The sequence below is a fragment of the Protopterus annectens genome, chromosome 2.part0 (genome assembly GCF_019279795.1).
Source record: "Protopterus annectens isolate FY-2018-M chromosome 2.part0, PAN1.0, whole genome shotgun sequence".
Classification (NCBI taxonomy): Eukaryota; Metazoa; Chordata; order Ceratodontiformes; family Protopteridae; genus Protopterus; species Protopterus annectens.
In genome coordinates, this window is record NC_056728.1 from 1,467,130,548 (window position 1) to 1,467,154,780 (window position 24,233).

Consider the following 24,233-nt stretch of genomic DNA (forward strand, 5'->3'; position numbering starts at 1 on the left):
GTGTCACTTTGTGCAAATGGTGATTGCTATGCATATTGTGTATAGGTGCATATGTTTGCACATATACAACACTGAGGTGCATAGCAATTCATGATATGTGTAGTACTGTGGCCAATGTAACTGGATGGGGTGTAGTACCATGAGCCATCATCATGCAGCATCATGTGGTTACTCAAGGCTACTAATGTGTGCCAGACCAGCACATAGCATGCTGTACCTGGACTGCAGTACCATAGCTACATTCACCATTTCATGGCCAGTTGTTACATGGGTTTGTAAGGTGCCCAATAGGGGGCATTGCCTAACATGAATGTGTTATGTGTTGAAGAGTGTCGCACAGCCACATGTGAGGCATCTATCCCTCAGGTATATTATGTGTGCTGTGTGGATGAAGTTTGGGATACTGTAGTGTGACCATACAGCGGGTGTCTGAATACGCCATGTGTAGCATGTTAACGTATACTGCATATGACAAAGTTGTGTATGTTGTGTGCATGTGTATTGACTCTGCCTATCCAATGTCCACTACAGTGTTGCCACAATTGTGTGGGATGCTCTGTGTATTGTATGTTTTTTTGGCAGCTACACACGTTACTAGGATGTGCATAGTCTCACAGCAAACATGCACAGCATGCATTATGCGTAGGTGTGTTACGTGTACATGGCCTACACCTCACCTATGACACGCACATTTAATTAGCAATATTAAAGGTAGAACACACTCACCAGCATGGGTCTGCTGCCTTGCTGTCACACCAGAGGGACCTACAAGGATATGAGACACTTCGTCAGTGGCAACAACTGTGGCATTGCTACTGTGAGTTTGCAATCTTACAGCAGTACAACGGTTGACAGTCACAGGCCTACAGATTATATTCCTAATTATTAATACTGCACAACACTAGGCACCACATCATCTAACTACACAGTACACATCTCACATAAGCATGCTCTACCAATAGAGGTAACAGTAGTCTACAGCTATGCCATGTTACCTGCACCCTCCATGACAACTTGCTGGGTGGCTCTGGCCTCCATGATGATACATGTTACTTGTTGTGGTTGTTGTTGGCCAGGAGCCACCTGGCTCAGGAGCAGCTCCTCCACTTTGGTGAGGGGGGATGGATGCCTACCCCCCACCTGTGGCAAGCTATTGTCTGCAGATATCAGACACATGCTGCCGGACATGTCTAATTAAATCACTGCAGTGATGGCGTACCTGCTCATATGTCCGGTTATGCATGCCTATGTCATTTACCCTACAGACAAGATCTTGCCACAGCGCAGTCCGCTCATGCTGGTCCTGGCTGGTTCTGGAGAACAGCAGGGGATAGTGCTGCACCAGGCTCGCTGTGATCTTTTCCTCCTCTGCCGTGCTTTAGGTGGGATTACGATGGTGGGACATTACCCTGGAAGACAATGAAACAATATGTCTGAGCAAGTCATGTGGCACACGTAACATTTTAAAGTACAGATATTAATTAACTGCCATATATAGCAACCTATAGACTGTCAGAAGATACACACTTTCAATACCACTTATCAGTTCTCAACCCACAAATGCCTGACAGTGCCTAGCACACTCTATATATCAAACCATGTTTTGCACAGCAACAAAGTTAAAACAGTATGTAAGACTATACAACAGAACATGGCACACTGTATGCGACACAATGTACCACCTAGCCACAGGAGGTATATATCATGCTAATGCATCATGAAATATGTAATCCATTGCTATGATTGTAAAGCCCAGTGACAGTATTACCAGTATACCGCACTAGTCGTTGATGGCAGACCCCTGCCTAACATATGTGCACATTCGATAATATAGGTGGCATACTGCTGTACTAGACTATACATGTTGCTAGATATGCAGTTATATCCTGTAACACACATATGACTGAGGCCATGGTACAGGCATACCCACACACACATCAGACATACATACCAGACACAAAGGTATGGCAACCCAGGTGACCTTTACCTGTGTACATTACAGTACTGTGTGTCAGTAGTTACAAGACCTTTTGCCTGAGGTATGTAATCTGTGAGGACTACAGGGAACACACAAAACAGTGGTTCCAATAAATGTGAACGTACACCATACTGTGCTGTTTAGGCATACAGCTTCAGGTAGTACTACAGTTCATACAGGAGTTGGATTCACCAGCAGTAACACTCAATAAGCATACATGTACTGCTTTAGCCTGCAATGGGACATCCCAGTCGACAACAAGGGACTACGTCAGACCGTATGGCATACTGCTTTTTCTGCCTAGCAATTGCTTACACATATTTTGCTGTGATCACAGCCAGGACACATAATACCATGACAAAAACAGTTTTCCACTAAGCTATCACACATATACCGAACTATGACACATTCACCAACACATTCACCATCACACTCAGTCAACCTCACATAGCAATTATTGCAACAAGTACATGTGGGTGTGTATCACTTCATAGGTAGGTAAGAGGCTATTGGCCCTAGGGCCTATAGAAGTCTAGCCATATGCTACCCTGGCCTTTGACACACAGGTAATTACATTTCACGTGGCCCTGTCAAGCAGAGACACAGAGGTGATTGCCTGGATGTATTCACTATCTCTCATACAATCTTCAGGATTATTTATGATGACTGCTAATTAGGAGCTTTATTTGCTATGGATAGTTGGTTTGTTCCAGAGTATGGGATGTCTCTGAGATAGGAATCTATCCCTCCAGCATGTGCTTTTTATTGTGGTCAAAAGGTTTGGTTCCCTAGAGCATGTAGCTCATAGAGATTATGATCTGTTTACATGGAGCATGTCCAACAGCTCTGGGTTTGACATAGCTTAGTATGTTAGGCAGAGGTCACCTCTGGGTAGGCGGTATGCGACACAGTCTAGTTGTGGGTTTGTGAGACGGTCTGCATAAGGCATCTGTTTGAGGCTGGTATTACTCTTTGTGAGGTATGTCTGTGTCCTTTCCAGTTGCTGTAGATGTCTTGTGAGGTACCTATCACATGGTGCATTTTACTCTATATTGGATTTTATGTGTGTGGAGTAGAGGGGAACACTGACCTATATTTCCCCGATGACACACCTTTTGTGATGACGTGTGCCACATAGACGGATTACATGACTAGTGTGGCACTGTGACTATCAAAGGGGAGACTACTGTCCACCTGTGTCCCATGGTCTCTTATCACACCTTCGATATTAAGTAGACTACTACCTATGTGGTAGTTAATGGGTACTGAGTTTTTGCAAGGAGGGATGTCAATGCAGTGTCAACACTGAGCTTGAGTCCATGGCTTTGTCACCAGGCATCTGTTGCAGTAATTATGATCCTGTCACTCTCTCTCTCTCTCTCTCTCTCTATATATATATATATATATATATTGATATTGATATATATATATATATATATATATATATATATATATATATATATATATATATATATACACACATACATATAAACATCCATTGGTGTACATATAGATATACATATAGGCACATATACAGTCCACCTTTCATGGTTGGAATTTCAAGTATGGGAAGGTTGTGAGGTATACAGTCATGTCATAATATTCCACAGTGTTGTGTGGAATGCATTGAAGGTGTTCTCAGCCCATCTAGCTTTAGCAGGCCTCACTGGCTGCAACACTGCAAACCTGACAAATCATACCCACAGCGTTTAACCACCACATGTCATATACCAGCACTGTATGCTGTCTGGTCTGCCACACACTACAACCTACATAGAAATATGCACATAACAACCTTCAACATATATATATATATATATATATATATATATATATATATATATATATATATATATATATATATATATATATATATATATATATATATATATATATTCACTTTTCACAAACAGTTGCAGTATGTCCCTTGCTCTATGCACATGTACAGATGCTAATATATCTGACACAGACAGATCTCTCCTTATGTTTGCGCCATACACACACAAGGTCCACACTGTTGTAAGTCCATGTACTTCACAGCTGACCTTTTGGGCCTTGCTACAACATGAACAGGTGTCACATGTGAGCACATAGTAATATTAGAGGGTGTATACATAGCTGCTAATGCTAAATTAGCATACTAGCCTGGTACAGCTGTTGCCAATGCTAAGCTACACGTTAATATGACTATCATACATTTGTTACTCTGTCACATCCATGTTTACATAACCGTATGGGCTACTCCCCCAAACAGACATTGTACACACTACTGTACAGAACACAGATAACATGGATCAGATGTTTGACATTTAATGCTGAACTACATATGTCACAGTCACATCCCACTGCACACAGCTACACACTCATTTCTCCATACCAGTAGTTATGCAGGGCATCTGTGCATTGATACGTACTGCTGCCACATATGGATGATTCAAACTATGTTGAGTACTCTTCATAAACATCTACTACATTCCAGTAAATACATAGCTGTTATATATCTTTCCTTTGTATGTGTTCGTAGTTGTTGTTTTATATCTTGAGTTCATTTTTCAAGGTATATTTGTTTTTCAATATACATTTTCTTTTCATTATATTATTTACTTTTCAATATATTTTTATTTCAATATATTTTTAATTTCAGTATATATTTTTTTCAATATATTTTTTATTTCCATATATATATTTTTTAAATATATATTTTTTTCAATATATTTCTTTTTCAATATAGATTTTTTCAATATATTTTTTTTCAATATAATTTTTTTATTTTCAGTATATTATTTTGTTTTCAATATATTCTTTTTGTTATCTTTTTTTTCAATATATTACTTTTTCTTTCAATATGTTTTCTTTGGATCTTTTTTCTTTATTTCTGCTGCAGCTGTTGTCTGCCTCTGCATGTCTCTCTCTCTCCCTCCATACCTGCAATGGAATGATTGCATGTGTGGACAGCAAGTACAGACTGCTTTTATAGGTATCTGCACATGTGCATGTGATGGCCTCTGTACCAATTGGTGGCCACCATTTGGCAATTGCATGCAGCCTGCTGTGTGGTACTTGCAGTACTCACTGTCATAGCAATCCAGTGCTATAAATTGCTAAGTCAGGTAGGCGTAGCCCTTTCAGATTTCCAAAGTGGGGACCATGCTTGTTTGCTGTGGATACAGTTGTGTAAGTTAGAAGGTTGGTATACTTCTTCTAACTGTTGCGAGGGGTGTAGCCAGTGATTTGAATGTTGTACTCAGACCTGAATGTTGCCACTTTCAGTACACAGTTGACAGTGTAGAATTGTACTCACCCCTAGAAATGCTAACACAAGATACATGGAAATATGTAGTTTCTTTTCTACTTATACAATTAGCTGCCATACATATGTAGTATTGAGATGTTTTCATTTGGCACATGAACTGTTTGGGAACTGCTATACTGTGGATATTAATGTACTCACTTCTGCACAGTTTGTGCTTTTTATTTTGTTAACATTATCACAGGATGTTCATGAAAACTGGACAATTCCAGTACTGAGTATGCCTACCTACATCCTTGCTGGACCCTGGACCACACAGGTATTTTGTACGTTTGGGTGGGGATCGTCCTGCTATGATACTATGTTGGGGTTGTAAAGTGCTGCTGTAACATTATTTACTGCTAGAATGGCTGGTTCTGTTATCACAGTCGTGTAATGCAATTCCACAACAACTGCTGGTAAAGTTCCACAGAACAGGTTTTGTGTTATGGCATTCCTATCTTTCCTTTACATTCACTCATTCTGATGCATGATATATATATATATATATATATATATATATATATATATATATATATATATATATATATATATATATATATTTGTCCAAGGTCCGGGGTTCAAGACTGACAGTGGTGTTTTATTTTGCTGATGAGCAGAACAAGGGCCCTCACATGCAGGGTGACTAAGGCACTTTTAAGCAGCTGTAAGCGGGTTTGCATGGGTTTGTGCGATGCTTAGCAATACTTAGCTAAGTGCACACTTGCACAAACCCGCTTACTACTGCTTAAAAGTGCTTACTCACATTAACCCCCGCGCTCATTTCTTTGAAAGAAAAGAAAATGGAGAGATAGGAAAGTGGTGAAAAAGGCCCACAAAGAGGGAAAGGCAGTAGGGAAAACAGCTCGGGATGTTCAGGACAGGTGTAGGGAAGGTCCATAGCTGCCCATTTCTTTAACAGCAACAGCTGTGCATATTCTAGTAATTTGGAGGGAAATTTGAAACCTTCCACCCCTGAGAGAGGGGTGAGGACAATGAAGTATGTTGTACTGCCAATTAAATTTCAGTTTCTGTGTCCAGCGGACATTTGTGCAAAATAGGCAGCTATGTATGAGGCATAGTTTTTTTGTGGGAGCAGATTGCCCATTTTTTTTTTTCAGGTGAGAGTGGAATGTGGGGTTGGGGAAGTAGGTATATTTTGGGAGGTAGGTTGGGGAGGTAAACAGACAAGACAAGCAAGATGCATACAGGGGCGGAATATGACATGTGGTGGGTGAATACCATTGACGGGGAAGGATGTTTGGAAATCGCAAGCCCATGAGCCCACAGATGGCAACAGTGGAACTGAGATCCCCACCCATGGGCAGTCACCATTGCACCTTCACAGCCCGGAGGGTGGCTGTGCTGGGGGCAGCGTAGGAGGGGCAGGCTCACCCATGAGTCATGCCACTCTTGCCTCGAGCTGACATAGGGGATCAGTGACTGAACGCTCAATCTCCCTACGCACCACAGCCCGGACCGTTTGGAGGGTGATAGGTGGCCCTCCTCCAGCCACACTTGCAGGGGAGGGGTCGAGCCCCATCCCCTGCAGCGCTTCCACCCGAAGGTGGCACAGGGCCAATGGAGGAGGAGGTCCCGGACTGGGCACTGGACCTGCTGGTGCCAGGTGCCATCGCCAGCTGAGGTGAGACAGGTGGGTCCACTGGGACCAGCCTTCCCATACGTTCTGTCTTTAGGTGAATTTAATGACAATATGGGTTGGTAACAGTCAACAGCATTTCAAATTAGTTGTAACTGCATGCAGTAATATTCCCATTAACCCAACACACCAGAGTTCCAACAGTTGAACAGCAAGCATAACACATGCATATATAGAATGATAGTGGACATTCCAACAGCATGCAGGATTGATTGGTGTCAACAGGCCACCGAGATTGTGGTGTTTGAACAGGGCACATGCATCAAAGTAAATGCAGATATTTATAAACCAGTAGGACATATGTCCCAACAAATGTTTTGAGATTACACATATCCATTGAGGTGTGGAATTGCATTGTTTATGCACATGCAGTAGGATGCAGAAAGATATCTCCATTAACAACTTATATGAACTTATAGTTTACACTACATTCCTATTGACTGCAGGTATATATCCCCTACATGTATTATTACACTAGGCAATGTCCATTACGTTGTGAGATGTGTTTTGCTAGTTCCTTATATACCTGACCTGTATCTAATATACAAACTGTCCAGGATGCAGATGTTACTGCTATGTATTTATATATTTTATTTATATTTATATGTCTGCATATCTGGATGTTTTCAGGTGACATTATCAGTTATATTTTAACAGCCACCTACATTTCTAGCAGCACACTGTCATTTCCAGTGAACACAATAACAAGCTACTCATGTGCCAGATTTACCTATACATGCCAGCCTTGAAACAACAGTTGAGGACTGTATATATGCTTAAGAGATACTGACACTCCCTTCATCTTCTTTCTATGGGCCTACCCAAGTGTGGGTTGACAGCGCTTAATACAACACTACTATTTCTATACTGCAAGAGTACATCAACATTTTGAAGAAAGTGACACGGACACACTACAGGAGTTATACCTTTATTAATTACATTACACACTTTTCTAGTGGCTCTCTCATTTATTTGATATTACATTGCATACAGACATCTTATTCAAGATGTATTATACCTTCATTCATTGTTTACAACACTCTTTTTCAGGCTCTCTCACTTATTTTATATAACAATACATGCAGAGAAATAATTCAGGACTTATTATACCTTTATTAATGGGTTACAACACTCTTTTTCAGGCTCTCTCACTTATTTTACATAACAGTACATGCAGGGAGGTTATTCAAGCCTTATTATACCTTTAGTATTGGGCTACAACACTTTTTGTCAGGCTCTCTCACTTATTTTATATAACCGTACATGCAGAATAATTACTAACCTGGCTGGTGGCGCAGCCTTAGCAGCCTATCTGCATATGCTTGCTGATTCGCAGCACGGACACCTGTAGCTGTGAAGTAAATGAAGTGATATTGAGACATATACCTATCCATACTATCGACTACACTAGCAACTTTTACATACTTCAGTCCATGGCTACCTACACAGTAGTGAGGCATTTTGCATCCCATGGGCCTCCTGTATCCATTGGTTCAGTTAGTCCTGCTTGCGTCTCTTCAGTTCTGCATGGTGGTGTCTAACCTGCTCACCAGTCTGAGGGATGCCTGTGGCACTGGTGAGTTCATGTGCGAGACAGTTCCAGGCTTCCGCTTTGTATTCCGTGCCCTGGAACTGGCCCTGCAGGAGTCTAGCATCATGATGATGGATGAGGAGCCAAACCATCACTTTTGACTCCTCAATGCCCCACCGTTGTGCTCGGAAGCAAGAGCCCTCTCTGACACCAGCCATTGCTGCCTGCAGATGGGAGCTACAACCAGTTATGGCAAGTATTCCAGCCTATGGAGCTTAAATATGCCTCATTTCCCACACTTATTTGTGAATGGCCGGATTTGAAAATTCTCAGCTGAGTGCACACCTGCTTAGCACTCGGTAAACTTTGATTAATATCTAGATGTGTGTTGACAGTCCATGAACATCAAATGCTGTCATGGCTTAGTGGATCAGTACTGTGATTATGATGCACACTATCCCGGGTTCAAGACCTGTCGTTGCTTTTTTATTTTACTACTGGTCTGACCGGTAGGGGGTGTGGCTGTGTTTTGCCGACTTTGCTCAACTTTGGCCAACGTTGCTCTACGTTTACTGATGTTGCTCGACGTTGCCCGACATTGCCCAATGCTGTGCTAGTTAGCGCGGTGTGCAGCTACGCGCAAAACATGTTTTGTTTGCGCTAGTTGGCGTGATGCACAGCTCCACGCAAAGCTATTGCGCTAGTTAAAGCACTGCTAAGCTATGAGCAATTATACATAAGTATGCTTAATACTGGTAAATTTTGCTTAGCAGTGCTTCACACTGCTTAAGATACATTATGTATGACTTTATCAGTATGCATGTCCATTTCACCTTCTTATATATATATAAAATATCATTCACTACTACATAGGCCATTTCAATGCATTGTACTAATATTTAAAAAGTAAATGTCAGGAATTAATTTTATGCACAGATTTACTACAGAAAATGAGAAGGGGAGTGGTGGGACTCAAACCGGGAATGCCTCCTCTATCTGCGAAGGCTCTACCACTATACTATTGCTATTTGGCTTAATTTGCATATAAATGGTTTATTATCCTCTTTGATGTCTAAACTGCTAACTGTAGCTTAAGCAATGGGCACACCCGCACACACACTCGCAAATACGGGCAGCTATATCGGGAATAATAAAAAAAAAGTTTTACATTTTATTTCATTTGTACAGGGGTTTTGAATGTGGGGGAGTGTAGTGTTGGGGGTATACACATTTGAGCAGACTCGCTCATATCTGCTGACATTTTCAGATTTAGGCACTTGCAGGGGCGTGGATATTTGGACTGCTCAGCAGTCTGACAGGACCCCTGCACTCCTACACGCTCCGTGTTAGCCTTGGAGTTGAGTCAGCGTGCCCACATGAATATGCATGGCTAGCTGACGTCATACTCTTAGGCTGCCGTTTCTGAGTGAGACTTAGTTAGTCTTACACGGAGGATTACTGAATCCCCCCCCCCCCACTGTCTATAATAAATACATATATGTTAATTATTGTCATGTCACAGATATAAATCTCTGTACATTTTATAGATATAGTAATTATGACATCACACAAAAATGTTATAAATGTTTGATTAACAGGGATATGTTCAATCTTTCTAAATATGACATAAAATAACACAAATGTGATTTTCATTAAAATTCAAGATGCTGCCATTCAACTGGCTTTGAACCTGGGAGTACAATATAACTTTCCCTCCACTTATTATCATTCAAGTATAATCCCAAGAAAAAATCTTTAGAATATATCTAGCCATTTTGGAGATATAGCCATTTTAACTAGCAATCAGACATTTCTAAAAATGGTCAGGATTAGCTGCACAACCTTCTTTAAAAGGTAATGTTTAAGCATGCTAAATCAGAGAAATTTTGCAAATGTTTTGGTGTTTAAAACAGCCATCTTATTATACCTGTTTCCAGCCTTTTCAAATATGATTATTTGTAAAGCTCTACTTGAGGTTAATTCTAAAATAATGCTGAATAGCTTTTCCAAGTTAGCTTTATTTTGAGTCAGTCCATTGCTTATAGGTAACATAACCAACATTCTGCCACCTCTGTATGCACACTTTTATAAAACTTCCTAACCCTTCTAAAACTAATTATTGTGCCTAAGTTCAATAAAAAATAAAGCAAACATATTTCAATGGCATAAAAGTAATCTTCCTTCTTATTAGTATTAACATACTTTGCCACACTTTCAGCTTATTTTTTTGCACTAAAGGTAAATATTCAGTTTTATTAACATATGTTTATTAGTATAGCATTTACTACATTCAGCTGTCTATTTTCTATCTTGTATGTTCTTCCTCAAATACATGCATGAAAATACATGTAGCATTTGACATGCTTCAAAAGTTATGATGTGACTTGGGATTTTTTTTTTAATGCAATAATGCATGCTGCAATCAGCTAAGGCAAACTTCTGGGTAACAGGTTTTAACCCTACAATAAATATTTCCACAATTTTATTTCCTGGGAAGATTTCCAATGCAGATGAGTATGATGAGTCTTTATTTCACTGTTGTGGCTAGCCTTTCTTTTACCTGCTTTTAGCTTTGAATGCTAGCGGTGTGCTCAAGGGGATATATGTCTCTGGTGATAAACATTTTGGCAGCGTCTACCCCTGAGCCAGATTTGGGTGAATAGCAGATGTATACATCAGATCACTTTGGTTGACATTGCAGTGAATAACAAAGGTAGAAGATTGTGGATGACAATATTCTTCCCTGCCTTAACTTTTTGAAATATGCTTTTTTTGTTTGTTTGTTTATTTGTTTGCTTGCATATTTTGATAGCCTATCAGAAGTGCAGTTTGCTAGCAGACGTATTTGTCAAGTGACACCTGGGTTGATGGGGGGAGGGGGGGGTAAGGATGAGAGTTTTTGGTGAATGGCATGTATTATGTGTGATTAGTTTGTAGTTGGTGTGGGAAGGGTTAAAACTTAAGGGAAAACAGAGGTATAGTTAGGACAGGAATTTAGGTATGGGCAATTGCTGTTCTTATTTTGCAGGTGGAAATGTGGTCTTGTTGGGCAACTCTTTTGTTTTCTGAGCAGAAAAGAGAACTTTAATTCAATCAGGTGGATGCATGCCGAGTTCGGACCAGGAGTGATACAAGGTGTCTTAGCATGGTTTCCAAAGTCTCAAGTGGAATAATTTGATGGTAAAACTTGAAGATATACAGGCAGTGTTAAGTGTACCCCACATTTGGGTTGTTCATTTAGGGGATAACAATTTGAGTTGCTTCTCAAAAACAATGTTGTTAGGTAGAATTGCTATGGCAGGCCTGTGGATGTAGTAAGAAGGGCTCAGTTTGACCCACCTCTTCTGTTGTCCTCCCTCCATCTTTGGATGTTTAACCATTCAGAATTTACTTGAGGCACACTGCTTCAGAAGTATGAGGTATGTTTTTGAGTGAGTAGTGAGATTTAATTCTGCTTCTATGAGGATGTAAGGTGAGCATTTCCACGATGCCAGAAAAATGTTTTGTCATTGGTTGAAATTCTGATGTGTTTTATGTTCATGATTAACTATGGTAATGTATTAAATGGTCTGTTTTATCAAATTGGTTGCCATGGCAAATATTTGATGTGTTTGTTCTGTCAAGGGTATTTGGACAAATGATTAAATAGTATAGAACTGATTTTCCTACAAGATTACAGCTATGGAAAAATGAGACAGACTCGAGGAGAGAGGGTGAGTATAAACTGATGAAAAGATGATGCCCTGGTTCTTAATATTTTGAAGTGAAAGCATAATAGGTTATTTATCTTTGTTTAGTCAAATATTATGCTATTCCACCCAACCTAGTCTGTAATAGTGTCAGCTAGGAATTTTTATAAATCAGTTTCTAGAATCACTTAGGTGACGGCATGCATTAAGGAACCAAGGAAAAAATTCTAATAATGATCTTTGTTTCAGCTTTCCTTGATAACAAATGTGCCCATGACTGGTACAATATAGTCAGAAAAGCAAAGACAAGGTGTGTACATTTTTCTGTGAATGGTAAATCTAAGGGTCTACTTTAGAATGATGAAAATGCAAAATGTCGAGCGCTCACATGAGCGAAAAATCAGGAATTCGATATTGATTTTTTGGGATCGCAGTACAGTGAAGATCGGAATATTTTCCCCTTCCTCACTGTAGTGCAATCTCGAAGTAGAAATATATATTTAGTGGGGGGTTTGGGGGGCGCAGCCACCAACAATAGAGATTTTGAGTTCCTGATTATTCGCTCATGTAAGCGTTCAGTAGTTTGATTTTTCGTTGTTCTGACATACACCCAAATCTAATATCAATACATTTTTGTTTTATAATATTTCTTGCCTTTTTAAATAACTGCATCATATAATTAGTTTTGGGTTTGTAGGCAAGTGGACAGAAAATTAAATGCAAATATGGATACTCTATATATGTGACTGACAAAATGCTAGAAAGTATGTAACAAAAAGAAAGGCATGGATAAGTATATAATATACATTGATAGTGTAAGCACTGCATTGACTGACATTTTTGGCTAAGATTATTCAGCAGTAGCAACCCTGTGGCTCAGAGATAGAAAGCCATTACCGTTCCCTGACAACATGTATTTAATTACCGACAGGGGCTCTGGTGAGGCCAGAGGAGAAGGATAGTAATCAGTAGCTAGTATTTACTTACCCACTGTGCTAGGCGAAAGGCAGCCTAGACTCTATGCAATATGCAAAATATGATTTTGGCCAGCTCCATGCTGCATGAACAGTAGGCTGCAGAATCCATGGGTTATACAGGAGTGGAGTCGTTCATGCAGTTTGCAGAAATGAAAAAGCTGCCATAAGGGTAGTGAGAATCTTAGCATATGTCCCAGCAGCACTATTAGACTGGATCTGCATCTTCAATCTCTTTGCCCATCCAGGTGAGGGTCTGGATGAACCTGGAAGAAGGCAACAACAGCTCTAGTAGACGTGCTGAATGAAGACAGAAGCTGGTGAAAGGTAATGGTCAGGGTCAGCTGCAGAATGAAAATGGAAAAAAAAGATTATTTAGCTGCATGCTTCTTTAAATTGTGGCACTATTCTGTTTTGTTAACCATTTTCTATATATCTGTCTATCTATCCCTTGGCCTGTTTTGAAGATTAAATCAATATGATAATTTACTCAGGACGATTCCAAGGTTCATTGGTCGGACATGCATACATTTGAATGGGATTTTGAACTGCTAAAGGAGTCTTTTTTTTTCATTTTATCTAATTAGATCTTTGTACGGTGGTAATTTTAGTCCATCACTGATTAAAAAAAACATATCACTTTAGTCAACCAGATATTTTTTGTTTTCGTTTGATTATGAATTTATGTATAATACTGCATTTCGTTCATTTTATCATCACCGAATGGAGGTTTAGCTTTTCACTTAAGAACTAAAGCAACACTTTAGCACTTCTGAAGACAAAAAGTTTAGCATTGTTTAACTTTTTTTTTTTTTTGCATTTTAAATTCAGTTAATGACTTCAGCTTAGTTGAGTGCAATCATTTTAAATGTTTAAACACAAAAGGCAAAGACTGATGATGTACACAAAAGCAACAGTCAGTAAATATATCACCTGAAAAAATGGCTAACGTATAAAACTCTTTGAGGCCACAGCCTAGACCCCTCCATGGGGAAGGAAAAAAAGCATACATATGAACAAGTTAATGATCATTTTTGGTGTATGTAGAGCTCTGCCTGTATGCTTGCACTGCAGATATTATGTTGTAAAAAGGTTTTATGCCTGTAGTTTCAGTACTGACATACAAAGAGTGATGTGCTGCAGGTTGTAAGGTGTTCACATAGGACATCTGAGCTCATGCTCAAATGATTAGACAATTCAAACTTTACTATACAACTTACACTGTACTTTAGTAGCACAGTCCACAACATGCCACCAGTACATCTTCAGCCAACAGCGAAGTATATATGACAAGATTTTAGCTGTCATATATGTAAGATTATGGCTTGTGTTCAGGTGGTGGTGACTGACTGTGGTTACCAACTCAGTGAACATTTGAATTTCTGAAACGTACAACTGCAAGTGACACTGAATGCTCTAATTTGGGGTAAGAATGCACTACGTATGCAGTAAGTTTTGCCTACTTTCTGTGGTGCAGCCATATCTGTGTTAATATATATATATAAGTTGTGGTAGTGTAGGGTGCAGCATCTTCCTTGATAAAAAATATATATATATATTTAAAAGGAGAGCAACAAGCTTTGGCACTCACCCCTCTTTTTAAACTATTGTTGTATATCATTTTGGGACTAATAGTATGGAGTCTAGGAATGAGTGCATTTAGCTGGAGACCTCAGGCATTGCATTGTAGAACTGATTGCACAACCAGAATCAAGCAGTATTAACTATACAGTGATCATGGGGCATGCTGGGAATACAAGAACAGTGTAATATTCAAAATGTCAGAAGCACAACATTTCCCTCTCAGGAGGTTCTAAGATTTCATTGTAGTTTTTCAGTTCTCACTCACTAATATAATCATATTTTTTCAATATTTAGACAGACCCGAAAAAATAAAAATCTTGGCTGAGGAAAAAAACAAAACATGAAAAAATATCATGGACAGGAATGAAAACAAAACCAGGACTGCATATATATTTAAAAATATCTGTTCAGGACAGACTGACAGGAATGATACTCATGGTACTACTCATTGTATCAGAGTCTGCAAATAGGAGAACGGTGACGTTTTATAACAGCAATATTTAATTGCACCAGATCTTCCTGGCTGGCTACCAGGAGGTAGAATGAATCTCTTGTATGTCTGAATTTGGGCAAACTGCAGTTAAGGATATAAGACTTTAACAGCATCCAACAGATCAGTTTCAAAGGACATTTTTTCCTTTCAGGAGCATTTCTTCAAGCCTGAGAGATTTGAGCAAAACTGAACATCAAGGAAGGCATACACTCAGTTCCTGTGGTACTTTCAAGATTTTTAACAGAAGTTTGCAGTCATTTTAAGAAACCAGTTGGATATTTTGTATAACGGATTTACATCTGTTCCTTCAGGTAGTTACATTTTAAAATAAGACACTTAAGGAATTCAAACTATATATAATAGGAAATTGAATCTTAAGAATTTGTTGCATTACAGTGTAGTTAATACAACCTTTCTCAGAGGCTTTTTAAAAAGAAAAAAATACTTTTAACCTTCAACTGGTTTATACTTTAATAACATTTGAATCTGTGTGTGAGAAAGAAATTAGAAGTCTTCTGTCACAGCTCTTCCTTTCATAGTATTCATGTGTTTGACAAAAAAGCTGTAAATGATTGAAGAAGCATGAATGGTGTCAGATGTAAGAAAGCAGACAAGACGGGGGGGGGGGTATTATTATGGACAGTGCTGATTATGTGTCAGTAGAGAAAAATATGTTTTCTTATGCAAACAGTTATAGTGAAATAGCATTAATGGGAATGTATCTGGCTTATAAACACATACCCAGGAACTGAGGCGTACATTTGCAATTCAAGAACCTGCTAATGATGATGAGGAAGGACCTCGTTGTTGGCTAAGTTGCATGTTTCTAGTTACTGTGATAGTAACCTACTGCTCACACAGGCAGTGGACCCCCCCCCCAGTCATGCTGTCTCACACACACACACACACACACACACACACACACACACACACACACACACACACACACACACACACACACACACACACACACATCGCAGTCCCTGTACCTGTCCCTATCCTGTTGTGGTTCTTCCAAACACTGTAATGCTTTAGTGCTATTATGACATGTATGTGTTAGGCTCTGGTGTATCCCCCCACTCCCAATTCCCATTAAACTGCCAGTACCATTACCCCATGGTGGCCTATTGGTTCCACCCACTCTGTCACCATTATGAAGTGTGTGCCATTATGGGACTTATCCCTGGCATCCAGCAGTTCCCCCACCCTGATCCTTGTATTGCCATTGGTAACATTACATAACTTTAGAATGTGTCTGATAGTCCCTCCCATTCCTGTTATACTTTATGACTTAGGGCTTAAGGACACTTTATAGAGTAATCCATCATGTCTAGTGTATCCCCCGTCCCTGATTCCCCATTGTCAGCTTGGTGCCATCACTTCACTTAAAGCATTCCCTGGTGTCTAGTGTATCACTCACACCTGATGCCTGTTACAACTTGCAGCCAGTACAGCATTTAAAGCACTTCCTGAGACTACTATATCTCCCCACTTCCCATTTCCCATAGTAACACTGGTTCCGGTATGGCACTGCATCTCCCCACCCCCACCCAGTCCCTGTAGTAATGTTTGTGCTGGTATGGTACTTTAAACCTTCACCCTTGGGTCCTGTGGTTGCTCTGACACCCCCACCCCATCCCTGTTTTTATGTTGGTGCCATTGTGGCACTTTTAAAGTGAGCCCTGGTGTTTACTTATACCCCCCCACACACACACACACACCATGTTCTTGTTCAGCAGTTCTATATGCCCATTTGGCTGTGATCATTACCTCAACATAGTGGAGATATCTGTTCTGATTTACACAACCAAATGCTTTCCTGAATCACTCAGCCAATTAGATGGCTTCCTGAGGGTGATCCCAGGGAGAAAGCATATGATTAGTTAGCATATGACCCCCCCCCCCACTGTAATGCCTCATTAGCATTCAGCGTGGTCACAGGGGTGGCCATTTGAATGTCTTAATGTTCAAAGACCATTACAGTACCATGTAAGGCTGCTTGCTGAATACAAAACAAGGATATCAGGAAGCTTATGTACTGTATACATTACAGTACAAGCATAGCCAACGTTAGGCACCCACAGAACCCGTGGCCATGGGGACCCCTCGATTATCTCCTTGCATAGAAAGGCCCCCATGTGAAGCAGCTGCAGGTTTCTTGACCTCCTCCGTGCCTTGTTCAGCACCTCCTAGGCGTTCACATGGCTGTGTAAATTCACCATGCAAGTCCGCTTTTTTTTTTACCTTTGCCTGTAAGTTGCATTCAGTAAGATCCGGTTTAGTAAAACAGGGGACCTGATTGACAGACAGACAGGGAAGTAAGTTCTATTTTTCTTTTTTAATTTAATTTAATTTATTTACTTTTATTTACCAGGATAGTCCAACTAGGCGAGAATCTGTTTTCAGCGGAGCCCCAGGGAGAAAAGCTCCAGAGTTACCTACGCAACTCTCAACTTCTTAGTGCAAAAAGTCAGGACAAACCAAAAATAATGGAGGGACAAAGCCTCACAAATAGGGACACATTTTAAATATTGTTTTTATAACCCTAGAAAGTTGCTAGAATAAACGGTCTTGTGTTACCATACATTTTCTGTACAATATGATGTCTGAAACTCAAATTATTATTATCAAGTCATTATTTAGTGAATTCAGTCCTCACTGGTTTGCCACAACAATTTATTTTATTTAACATTTGTTTGCTGGGAACATCCAACTGAGATGAGCAGGGCCATTTTCATCAGAGCAGAGGCCATGGGAGAAAAGTTCCACTACAGTTTTAAAGCATTACAAGAAATATAATAAGAACACTTATTTTACAACCAATATTACAACAGATGATAAATGGTCGTGCATAAAGAATAACAAAGAAAGTTTGTCACGTTATAGAAAGTGAGGAATGTGTTAGAGGAGGCAGGAAGAATAAAAATAAGATAAAATATTGGTAGTGGGCAGGGGGAAGTAAAAGTGGGTTGTTTAGTTTGGGTTGAAACATGCACAAATCCATGATCTTGCCAAGTATGTTTTAAGAAGGTTTTTACAAGTTATTTTGTTGGCTGTGGTTTCATAGCCAACGTTAGGCACCTGCTGAACCCGGGGAGCCCTCGATTATCTCCCCGCATATAAAGACACCTACATGAAGCAGCTGCAGGTTTTTCTACCTCCTTCATGCCTTGTTTAGCACCTCCTAGATGTTTGCACAGTTGTGTAATGTCACCACGTGAGTCCAGTTTTTTAACCTGTTGCCTGTAAACAGCACTCAATCAGGTCCATTTCACTAAAGCAAGGGACTGGTTGACTGCAGCACCTAGACAGCCATGGAAGTAAGCTGTATTTTTTTTTTTATTTTATTTTATTTACTTTTGTTTACCAGGATAGTCTAATTGGGCACAAACCCATTTTCAGCGGATGCCCAGGGAGAAAAGCCCAGAGTTACCTATGTATATCAAATTTCATGTTTTGATCAATGATGACCCCCTAAATGTTTAGTTTAGGTGATAGGAGTAATGTAGGTATTGATATTAGAGGTGATTTTGAAAGGGGTGGTGGGAGTAGTGGCTTTGGTGGGATGAAAAAAACAACACTTTTGTTTTGTTTGGGTTAAGAATGAACTGAGAATTGGCTAGCCAGTTTTTAACTACAGTAAAGGATGTTTGTGTTATTTTTTGAAGTAGCTGGAGTGATGAGGCAGAGCAGATTATGGTCAAATCATCTGCATACTGGACTAATGTGGCAAGTGAGGTGGCAGTATGAAGGTTGTTGGTAAATATGTTAAAAAGAAGTGGTCTAAGTACAGAGTCTTGAGGAACTCCTAAGGTAACAAGGAGAAGTGGAGATAGGATCTTTGCCATTTTACTGCTTGAGTATGACCTGAAAAATAGTCTTGGAACCATGTAATAGTCTAGTAGCACAGATTAAGATTGGAAAATACAGATAAGAGTTTATTGTGGGAAACCGTATCAAAAGCCTTAAGGAGATATAGAAGGATAGAAGGAATGTGTTTACCTTTGTAATGGTGTTATTTAATGGTATTGGTGAAGTTGAGAAAGGCTGTTGTAGTGATGTGATAAGGGCGAAAACCATGCTGAATGTTTGCCAGAAGTTTGCTGTCTAAGAGATAATGTAGGATTTATGAATGAATGCATTTTTCTATGATTTTTGATAAAGGGGGTAGAATGGCAATAGGGCTGTAGTCTGATAGTTCTGTAGAGTTCCCTCATTTATGTAGTAGTATTATATGAGACATTTTCCAAATGGATGGTATGTGGCATTCTGATATGGATCGATTGATTAGTATAGAGACTGGGAATGAAATGGCATTGGCTGCGATTTTGATGAATCCAGCTGGTGAATTATCTGCTGCAAGTGTAGTGGGTTTGAGTTTATTTAGGAAGTTTTTTATATTATTTGTTGGGATTGGTTGTAGACAGAAGTTGTTATTCTGGGTTGTGGGTAAGAGGTTTGGAGGAAGTGAGGAGCAGTTCTTATTTGTGAGGGCTAAGATAGATTTAGTAAAGTATTTATTAAATTGTGTGGCGATACTGTCTGTAGAGTTACTAGTTGTTGGGTAAGGGGTACCAATTTTGCCTGGTTGTTGAATTTTATTGATGGCATACCAGACTTTTTGTGGGTTATTTTTGTGTTTTGTTTAAATATTGGTGTAGTGTTTGTTTGTTTGTTTTTTTGTTTGTTTGTTTTTTATCAAGCATTTGTTTTCTGGCTTTATTCTGTAGTTGTATGTATTTTTGTTGATTTGTCAATGTTTTATTGTGAATTCATGCATCCCAAGCTTTATGTCTTTGTTTTAAAAGTGATATTGAACCTTAGTTTGGAAGACAGACAGTCACAATTCTATCAGTAAGGTTTCCCTCATTGTTTTTGTTTTGGTATCAGTAATGTTGATTCATTTGTTAAAGTAGCACCGAGTTAGACAACACTTTAGCACTTTACCTCTACTAGCCAAATTTAATTGTCTAGCTACTGCTCACTGGGTATAACTTTAGAAAAATGCATTGGAACCTGAGGCTAGTGAAATAGGATGCAGCTATGAGTAGGGGCAATACATTACTATATAAAACAAAAGGAAAAAATAGAATTGCAGGGGGAAGCTATCAGTGATGTGTTGCACCTGGTACTGGTGCAGTTTACAAGGGGCTTAAGTAGTTTAACACTATTATATTGTACATACAATTATTAAAAACTTCTGGATAAGGTTCTAGGGAGCAGAGAGGGCATGCAAACACCTGAAATGTCCTACATAGCAAAGAAACTGTTTTAATCAATGGGGGATTTGACTTAGCAGTTTAACTTGCCTACAAGCATATGCAAGCTCATTCATGCAGTGTTGACAAACATGTATACTTTATTGTGCCTTGCTGTAGTGCTGTCTTCATGCGTGGGTCTTATGTCCTGTGTGCAACAGTCTGTGCAGCTGTCTGTCTTGTGTGCATCTGTACTGTGTGAAGAAGTCTGTGTGGATGTCTCTTCAGTCTTGCTATAATGCTGTCTTTATTTTGTGTAGGTGTCAGTCCTGTATGTGGGAGCCTGTGAGGGCGTCGATGTTCAGTCCTGCTGTAGTGCTGCCTTCATGTGTGGGTGTCTATGTCCTGTGTGCAACCGTTTGTGTAGCTGTCTGTCCTGTGTGTATCTGTACTGTGTGAAGGAGTCTGTGTAGATGTCTGTTCAGTCTTGCCATAATGCTGCCTTTATTTTGTGTAGGTGTCTGTCCTGTATATGGGAGTCTGTGAGGGTGTTAATGTTCAGTCTTAGTGTAGTGCTGTCTTCATCATGTGTGGGTGTCTATGTCCTGTGTGCAAGAATCTGTGCAGCTTTCTTTCTTGTGTGTCTCTGTCTTGGGTGAGGTAGTGTGTGGGTGTCTCTCTTCAGTCTTGCTATAGTGCTGTCTTTGTCTTGTGTGTCTGTGTCTTGTGTTTGGGAGTCAGTGTGGGTGTCTTAGTGTACCTCTGCGAGACTGGCTACCTTGATGCAGTACAGAGGCTTGTTGTAATGTAACAACATTGCTACTACATTTTAGTTAGTTTGTGTGTGTACCTCTGACTGGCTACCTTGCTCTGGTACAGGGGCTTGCCATAATGTAACATTGGTATTGATACCAGTCAGTGTGAGTGTGCACCTCTATGAGTGGCTACCTTGCTGCAGTACAGGGGCTTGTCATAATGTAACACTGGTACTAAATGCCAGTCAGTGTGTGTACATTGGCACTTCCAAGTCTTTTTAATGGTCTGAATGTAGTAACACTACGCTGTGATGGTTAAATAGTGCTGAATAAGCTTAACAGGGAACAGGTGTGATGGCAATGTGGTCACACTTTATATTCTCCTGGGTAGGGCCAACTTCAAACTTGCCAGAGGCCCCCAAAATGCTAGCACTGGCTCTGAGTATAAGAATTCTGAAAGTGGTAGCAACAGGACAAGCCTAGGAAGAGCTGCCCTATGTGTATTTTAAAAATGGCTGATAAACTGTATGACAAAAAAAAATTACAACTCATCAAGTGCTTTTCTTTTATTTTTGCTTCATCCCTGTTTCTTTGGAAGGTGTTAATTTCTCCTTTTAAAATGCACAAATGAATTCTGGAAGGTGAGAAATCCAGAAAGTATGAAAATAAGTGTTTGATGCTCTTCTGAAGCTTTCCCTCAAGTCTTTGTAAGTTTTAACTATTCTAATAGGTTGAAGAGTTCCAGCAATTATTTAAGTAACAGGGTGACATGCAGGAGTGAAAGGGGAGGTTTGCTTGCAGCACTTTATAAGACTACCAGTGTAGTAGTTAATAGATACAGTCTTTGCACCAGAGTCTTTATAAAATCAGAACTGCAGTCTCTGTTCATTGGTCAAAGCCACGGTGGTGCAGCGGTAGCATTGTCGCCTCATAGCAAGAGGTTCTCATGGTCGATTCTCGGCTGGCGTGCCTTCTGTGTGGAGTCTGCATATCCTCCCCATGGTCGAGTGGTGTTCGAAAGATATGCATGAATGGGCATGCCCTCGTTGAAGGTTGGGCATCAGGCTGACACCTTGGCAAAATAAAAATCAACTGCCAATCATTAGTGGACAGGAGTTCTGCTGTGATGACCCCTAACCGGGAAAAGCCGAAAGAAAAACAACAACAGTCTCTGTTCATTGGTTGTGCTGTCACTCTTGCTGCTTAGATCTGTTTGTTATTTTCAGATCAATGATGCTCCATTTCTTTTCCATATATGCTATTCACACCTTTCAAAAGTCCTTGATTTTACCAAATATTTTAGGCCTTTCCTTCATAAAAGTTTTGATTTTTTTGGCAATTTAATGAAGATTTCAGCAAGTTAGTATTGGTAGATAGAATTTCATAATTACGTTTCAGAAAATGATTCTTTAGGAAAAATCTGTTGTTCTAATAACTCAGTGTCCCTGAAACTGGCCTCCCCCTCCATTATTTTTTATTTTGTCCAGAATTCTTGAGCATAGAAGTCTAAAAGTATGGTAGTAATTTGCTGGCTAAATTCTGTATTTCTGTGTCTGTGCCACAATCAGACCATTGTGTTGTATTTAAAGAGTTCAGGAGTGTTTGTTTTTTTCTCTTCTACTAATCGATCTATATTTTCTGGACCTCCTGATGGACTGACTGACTCACTCAGTGCCTGCAATGCCCTTCATGTTTTATTTTTTCTGCTTGCTTTGTTTGTTCACCTCATCATTGCCTCAAAGTATATAAATAAACTGTTTGTATTTATTGGATCACACTGTAGCTTGTGTGCATGGATCACTCAGCTAATGTTTTGGACCAGAATTCTTATACCTTTTGTAGATGAGGATTATGACAATTTTGGACATTGAGATTTGGAATATTTGAAATAAGACAGGGTCAGAAGGTGCAAAAGATAAAACACATGGGCTAGGAATTTGGCAATATAAATAGATGAAGGTTCAATACAAATGGACTGAAAAAAATAACTTAAGTAACCATTGAATTTGGAGAAGCAAAGCACAACTCTGTCCTGATATGAATTGTAGTAACATGAGCAGGAATGTGGAGAATGTTACGACTTTTTGAAGGAAAGTTGATTTTGAGGCAAAGAAGAATTTTTGGATGTTCTGGCTAAGTTAGTAACAGCAGTCATTGGTCACTGGACAAGTGAAACACCAGTAGAAGGTGTATAAGGTTATTACCTTAGAAGATGTACTTTTTTAGAATATTTGCAGGCAAATACATTTTGTACTTGCTTATGTCAAAATTAGATTTTGAAATTTCTTTGTATTTTGCAGTGTCGTTTCAAAGGACATGATGAACAGAATTTCGGTTCATTACATATATTCTTCCTATACTTTGATTTTATTTTATTTTTTTTGGGGGGGTGGTGCTTTTGCCACTCACACTATGTTGAATACACTTCCTTTTAAATCAGCAGTGGGATAAAAGCAGTCTTCGAGTTCTATGTGCAGAAAACAACTTGTGGGAATCCCAGCCAACTTAATAACACTGTGCTGCTGGTCACCAATCTGAATTAGTAAGGGGCTAACTTGGTAATGATCTCCGGGGGATAACTGCCGATAGTGGTTTAATGTGCTTAAACAACATTTAACATCTCTCTTTACTTTCTATACTGTATAAAAAATTGTAATTTGCCCTGTAAAATAGAAAGTCTATCTTTTTTTTTTTAAATTTTATTTTCCATTGTCTGTCCTTGTTGTCTCTAGGCCCACACTGTTAGAATGATTGCATATGTGCATCTGGGTATCTGCCACTTTTTAAATGAGTTAACAAAACTTTCTTCATAAACAAAACCTTTACGTGTGTTCAGATGTGACGATGTTTATGCTGCAGTTGCAATACTACTTAAGCGTACTAGGGCAACAAGTTGTTTGGTTGGTAAGGTAGCACCAAATGTATATCCTTATATATTGGCTGCATAATTGAGACTGGAGTGTTATAGATGAGCTCAGTACATTATTCCTTAATTTCCCGAGATAGCTAAAGAAAGGCTTCAATTTTACATGGTGTCTGTAGCAACTTTAAGCTTGTACTCTGCTTTACATTTTCCAGTAGT